We start from the raw sequence: 6,917 nt of genomic DNA, 5'->3' as shown, positions 1-6,917 counted from the left end.
GTCATGTGCAATCCTGTAATTATCGGTTTTCCTTCCAATCTTTTGACCTTGTGCTTCTTGACGTAAACGGTTTACCTTGAAAATTGTCCAGTGTTTCGTAAAAGTATCCATATAAGGCAAGATCAAACCATGATGCCTCCTCATTTTTATCTTCCTTGTCAGTGATCAGTCATTTGCCAAAAATTATTCTTTGATGTCCCCGAATCTCCTGTTTCTCCTTCTGAAATTACATTAAGGACCAATGGTTGGAAGCTAATTAAAAAGAGCTTTGTAGCAAAGTGGTTTTAGCTCAGCTGCATCTCATGATCTACAGCCTCTTTTAAAACTAGCAGATGCTAGGCCGTATCCCATGCTTACTAATTTTATCCCATTAACAATTACTTGAGGTAGGTTACTGTTATTATCCTAATTTTATAGATGAAGAGGCTGAGGTACAGAAAAGATGGATGACTTGTTCACAGACACACATTGTAGGCCAGGGAGCTGGAATTTGAACCCAGGCAGTCTGATTCCAGAATCTATACTTTTTTCTTTTTTTTTAAATTTTTATTGGAGTATAGTTAATTTACAACGTTGTGTTAGTTTCTGTTGTACAGCAAAGTGAATTGGTTATATATATATAGCTATCCACTCTTTTTTAGATTCTTTCCCCACATAGGTCATTACAGAGTACTGAGTAGAGTTCCCTGAGCTATACAGTAGTTCCTTATTAGTTATCTATTTTATATATAGCAGTGTGTATATGTCAACCCCAATCTCCCAGTTTAATCCACCCCCCACCCCCTGCTTTCCCCGCCCCCATAACCATGTTTGTTTTCTACATCTGTGACTCTATTTCTGTTTTCTAAATAAGTTCATTTGTACCATTTTTTTTAGATTCCACATATAAGCGATATCACATGATATTTGTCTTGTGGTACATATATACAATGGAATATTACTCAGCCATAAAAAAAGAACGAAATAATGCCATTTGCAGCAACATGGATGGACCTAGAGATTGTCATACAGAGTGAAGTAAGTCAGAATCTATACTCTTTACCTCTAAGCCTCTTATACTTCCTGAATCAGAGTCTCTAAAGTGTTGGTGTCTGACTATCTCTTATTTTATAAAACAAACAGATCTCCACAGTGCCAGGTTTGGGGACCTCTAGGTTAAAAGCTACCCTACTGGAGACACTCATGAGCTGAGGGAGGTGCTTACACTCAGTCAGGAGCTAAGAGCTTCCCGCTGACCCACCTGGTTGTCTGAAATACGTACCATCTGCTGTGATTAAGAGTTTGACATCCATTTTCTCCTTACAACTGCCCTTCAAAGTAAGTATTGTTATCCTTATTTTATAGAGGAAGAAACTGAGTTTTGAGAAGATAACCTGCCCCAGGTCATTCTCAGTAAGTGGCGAGGCAGAATTCAAGCTCTTAACATCAATCCTGCCTCTTCCATTAAGGTCCACCAGTCAATCTCGATCAACTGGTTAGAGCACCTGGTGCTCTGCAATCTTCAAAGCAGAACCATAAACATGATTAGCTTTCAAGACTCCAGGGGAAAATTGCAATGGTAGAACCTCAGGCATTGTGATAAATGTATAGGAAAGATATATGGGGACCAGGAGGTCTGCTCTGCACCTTCTCGGATTACAGCACCTCTGCGGAAGTGCAGCCTGTGGGTACCCACCCACGCCTCCCACGGAGCTTCCCTCCAGTGAAATAGTAAGCCAAGGAGTTGGCTCTTTCTGGCTCCCGCACTGTGAATCCTCTCTTCCTTTTCCTTTTTTCGGATCTACCATGAAACTTTGCCATGTGCCATACAGTGTGGAGAAGGTTTTTAAAAAATGCTCTGTGTATGATTGTTAATGTTTGCCCAATTTAAATAAACCACTGTTCATTGTATTGTACATAATGATGAAACTCATTAACTGCAAAATGGCTTTATGCTCCCTGGTCTAAAATATAGAATATGCTCAATATTAAAAATTAAAATTGATCCATCAAAATCTAATGGTTAAATAGGGATACTAAAAAGTCAGAGGCATTATTTGAATCCATGTAAAATTGTCATGGGATTCATGAAAATCATTGGCAAATTTTGACACAGGACAGAGCCTGAGGTAAAAATAAAATCGCATGCAGACTGAATCACAGATTTGTCATGTCCATTTAGTATAAGGGTTCGTCTAATCATACCCTGGTCTCAGCTTGATGGAGTCATTAGCTCCATCCCACCTCTCAGCCAGCTCTTTCCCAGGGTCACCTGAGGTACATGCGCTAACTGCTAACCGGAACAGGGGGTGATCCCAACTGTAAATCAGCCAAGGGCTTCCCTGTGCTGGCATTGTCTTCAGCTCTTTGTAGGATTTTAATCATTTCAAAGCCTTTCTGGTTGGGTCTCTGCCTAACTAAGTGAAGCCTCTGTTGCTATTTGTTATTAAAACTTGTTTCAATTTCACTGCCTTGGTGTACTGAGTCTTTACATAACTAAGCAATAAATGAAGCACTGCATATTTAGTTTGGGTAGATTTATATGACTAATTTTTTATATTAGTTTAATACTAACTTCAAGACTTGGAGTTTTCTCCTCATTCTTCAGGGAGTTACAGATGACAACCCATGAATTCTTGGTCATTTATCAGTCTTTTTAATCACACCGGTGCTCTCAAGATGCAACAGAAAGAACATACCAACTCTGACAATGGAAAAAGAAAATCTTTTATTTTACTCACTAATCCAAAAGAGGAATATGGATTTGGTCTTTTTGAACTACACTTTTTTTAAAGCTCATTTTACAATTATAATGTAATACAATATATGTTCATTTTAGAATGTATGAGAAATAGATAAAAGTGAAAAGAAATACCACATAGAATTCCACTGGCCAAAGATTATCTCATTTGAAATTTTTTGTTTATTTAAAGTGATTTTTCTCTTCTGCACACGATTTTTCTGAACTATACTCATAACAGACATCCAATTTTGAATCTAGTTTTTTAAACTTAACATTGTAAAAAAGTATTTTCTCATATTACATAAGTAAAATATTTTAAGAAATATAATATCCTGTTGAATAAATATATATAATAATTTGCATAAGCATTCAAAAACTGTTGGACAGTTTACCCTGTTTTCAAGTTTTTACCATTTTATAAACAATTCTTCAATTAACACCTTTGCATAGAAAACTTTCTCTCTGTATGCAGAATCTCATTTAGGATCCATTTCCAGAAGTAGAACTTTCTCGAAAATGAGTGTTCAACATTCCTTTGTATCTTATGAAATGGCTTTCTAAAAGGATTGTACTGATTTACATTGCCAGATTGCTGTTCAAACGTTTCTAATTCACTACATCCTCAAAAACATTGGTTATTACACAGGTTTAAATCCTCTCTAGGAATCTCAGTTGCTCATTGCCCTGGGTAGACTGGGTTCCAAGTGTTTTACAAGCCAAGCCAAGGTAAAGAATAGACCTTTCAGCTTTCAAATCAATCATTAAAAACATGAGAGTTCCTGACACATATTAGGCACTGGGAATTCAGGTTTAAAAAGGAGACATTGCTGAGGAATTTGCCTCTTCTTCCCACAGTGAGGGGGCATTTCCCCACAACTGTAAATCCACATCTTCTGCATGTCCAAAAACGTACTGGGGACTTCCCTGGTGGTCCAGTGGTAAAGACTCTGTGCTCCCAATGCAGGGGGCCTGGGTTCGATCCCTGGTCAGGGAACTAAGATCCTCATGCCACCTGGCACGGACAAAAACAAAACAAAACAAAACCCCCAAAAACTTACTGGACATTTCCACCTGGATATCCCTCTCCTTTCTTTTTACGTTTCTTCTCTTTTTTCCTAGTTAACTCCTACACATTTATAGATCTCAGATGCCACATCCCTTCTATAGCGAAGTCTTCCCTGACGCCCTCCTTTGGGCCCGCATAGCTCCCTCTACTTCCTTCCTTCAACTTACCATGAGTTATTATTATATATTGTGTGATCATTTGATTAGGATCTTTTTCCCTTCTAGGCTCTCATGGGAGCCACGGGGCCATGTCTGTTTTGCCCACTCTTGTGTTCCCCGACAACTAGCACAGTCCCCAGTCTTCAGAGACATCCGGTCAATATTTACTGAATAAGCAAAAGGCAAGCTCAACTTGAACTTCCTCTGTTAAGCCAGAAATGCTCTCTCCCTCCTCTGAAATCCTATGGCTCTTGAGTCCCCCATTGCTCACTCCAATGGCCTTTACGGTATGCTGCCTGGTAGTGTGGCTAATTGTACATGTCTTGTCTCCCCAGCTAGATCGTGAATGCCTGTGGGCCAGAGATCAGAGCTTCCATGCAACTGTAACTCTCATAGTGCTTAGCCCAATTTCCAGCATTTGACACGTGCACAGTAACACTTTATTCAGAGAACTAATAAAGATGTTGGCTTTTCTTTTTCTGTCACTAGCAATGTTGGTGGTGACGGGAGGAAGTTATAATTCCCTCATGTTTGGAAATACAATAGAGACCATATTTTATAGGTTAGAGCTAGGAAAAGATATTAGGATGTTGTCCTTTTATTGCAAGAACATCTCTGCCAATTTGCTTGGCAAAGCAAAGACTTTTCTGTAAGCACAGCAACTGGTTCTAATTTTATGCAAGAAAAGGAAGATATAACCCCAAAGCTGTATCTCCACACGAAGGTGAGTTGTTTTTATTCATTCATTTGAGTTACATTACATTTATTTGCTAATGATCATATATGTTCTCATCACAACTGTAACTATTTCAACCTTCAGCTTTTCACTCACCTTCAGAGTGGAAGATGTTGGGCAAGGGTGTCAGAAATGTGGGATGAACAGGTCAGAGCCAAGGGTGTGGACAAACACGAGGAAGACCAGATCTCTTTTGGGGACGCGTTGGCCAGGGCCTGCCTGCAGAGAAGTGCAGAGATTCTCCGTGCTGGGCCAAGCATTCACCCTGAGGCATGGTTTTCAGAGAAAGTGCTGTGTCAGAGAAAGATGCAAAGCCAGCCCGAGGAGACCTGGACCGTGAGGGCTGGGGCGTGAGCAGGTTGCCTGGTGGAATGAAGAGCATAATGTAGGGAACAAGGTACAGCGAGGGTGAGGCCCTTGGTTTAGTAAGACGAGTGCTTGAATTTGGGAGCACCCAGCGGATACCTCTTTCATTCAGACCCAGGTTGCAGGAGGGCTGGGGCAGTTCCTCAAGGGTTCCAGGGTAGACCATGAAGGGGGGCAGGGGCGCTTCTGACACATCCCTGTGTTTGAGATGCTTACAATTTGATTCTTCACGGATGGTCAAAACCGCAACTGACTTTAAGACACTAAATTACACATGGGAAGGTTCACGTCTGGATGTACACGCCAAAGCCCAGGATGCTGGGTGAGCTATGGAGAGAGTGTGTCAGGGCTTCTGGAGTTATGCATTCAGGACTGTATCACTGGAGGAGGAGGTTAGAAAACACCGTCACGTTATACATTTCCTCCTTACGCATTAAACCTTCTGCCCTCACCTTCTAACGTGCTCTGTTTGCCCTCTGATGGTCTTCCGCCTGGATTCTACCTCCTTATAGGACCTTCACAAAGGCGCTGCCTTTTTTTTTTTTTTTAATTCTTTACACTTTATTTATTATTTATTTTTGGCTGTGTTGGGTCTTCGTTTCTGTGCGAGGGCTTTCTCTAGTTGCGGCGAGCGGGGGCCACTCTTCGTCGCGGTGCGCGGGCCTCTCACTATCGTGGCCTCTCCTGTTGCGGAGCACAGGCTCCAAACGCGCAGGCTCAGTACTTGTGGCTCACGGGCCCAGTTGCTCCGCGGCATGTGGGATCTTCCCAGACCAGGGCTCGAACCCGTGTCCCCTGCATTGGCAGGCAGATTCTCAACCACTGCGCCACCAGGGAAGCCCGGTGCTGTCTTTTGAGTGGGTTTTTTTATTCTCAGCCCTGTCTCCCTACTCACACTTAACTCCATGGTCCGTGTCCTGCAGCCGGGTCCTCCCCTCCCCAAGCCCATGTCAAACCAACTCAGATCTGGATGAGAAATGTGCACATTAATAGCCTGCTCGCCAACGATACTGAGTTGCATACTGTTCAAAGTGAGTTAGACACATTCTTACCCGCTGGGAGCACATAAGCTAAAGCAAAATAGACGGACACAGAAGAGACATAATAACTGACTACACACCAGAGGAAAAGGCAATGACAAATTTATATTGTGCAAATCAAAGAGATTGTCATCATTCTCCCTTATCTACTGGAAGCCTCAAGCATCACCCCTATGTGGATGACTACTAAATCTCTGTCTCCAGACTTAACTGCCTTACTCAACTTCCAACTGGAAATCTGCAATTGTGTCTGGTACATCTCTGCTCAAATATCTCATTCTCCAAGGTGGGAATTTCCCACCTTAATGCATCATTCTTTGTCCCTTTCCCAGTATTTCTCTTCTCAGCTGGTTTGTCTGTACCTATAACAACCACGGACATTCTGTTAGCATTTTACAGATTATAAAACCTGTCCTCAACTTGGATTTAGTAATTTCCCCAGTTACCTAGGTTTGGAGCCTGAAACTTCAACATTAACTCCTGTTTCTCTTTCATCAAATTTTCTACCCATGTCCTTAGTTCAATCTACAAATAGTGTGATTACCGTAACTCTTTTTTTTCCCTTGAGAAAAAAGAATGATCTCATTTATTTATATGGAGAGAGCCAAAGGGTTTTTGCAAACTGAGATATCTGCCATTGAGCTTAGGCAGTGCTGCAAATTTGAAACTAGGCCCCAGTGCAACGCAAGGCTTACTAACATAATGGACTATCAACGGGCTATTTGAAGCTGTTCTTGATTATTGATTTGATACATATACAACATCCACATAATAAAATACCACTTGATTTTTTTAATAGAAAATTGTGTTTTACCCCAATGTTCATAGC

Source organism: Eschrichtius robustus, chromosome 21 (assembly GCF_028021215.1).
Source record: "Eschrichtius robustus isolate mEscRob2 chromosome 21, mEscRob2.pri, whole genome shotgun sequence".
In the NCBI taxonomy this organism is placed as follows: Eukaryota; Metazoa; Chordata; class Mammalia; order Artiodactyla; family Eschrichtiidae; genus Eschrichtius; species Eschrichtius robustus.
Note: the sequence above shows the minus strand (reverse complement) of the source record.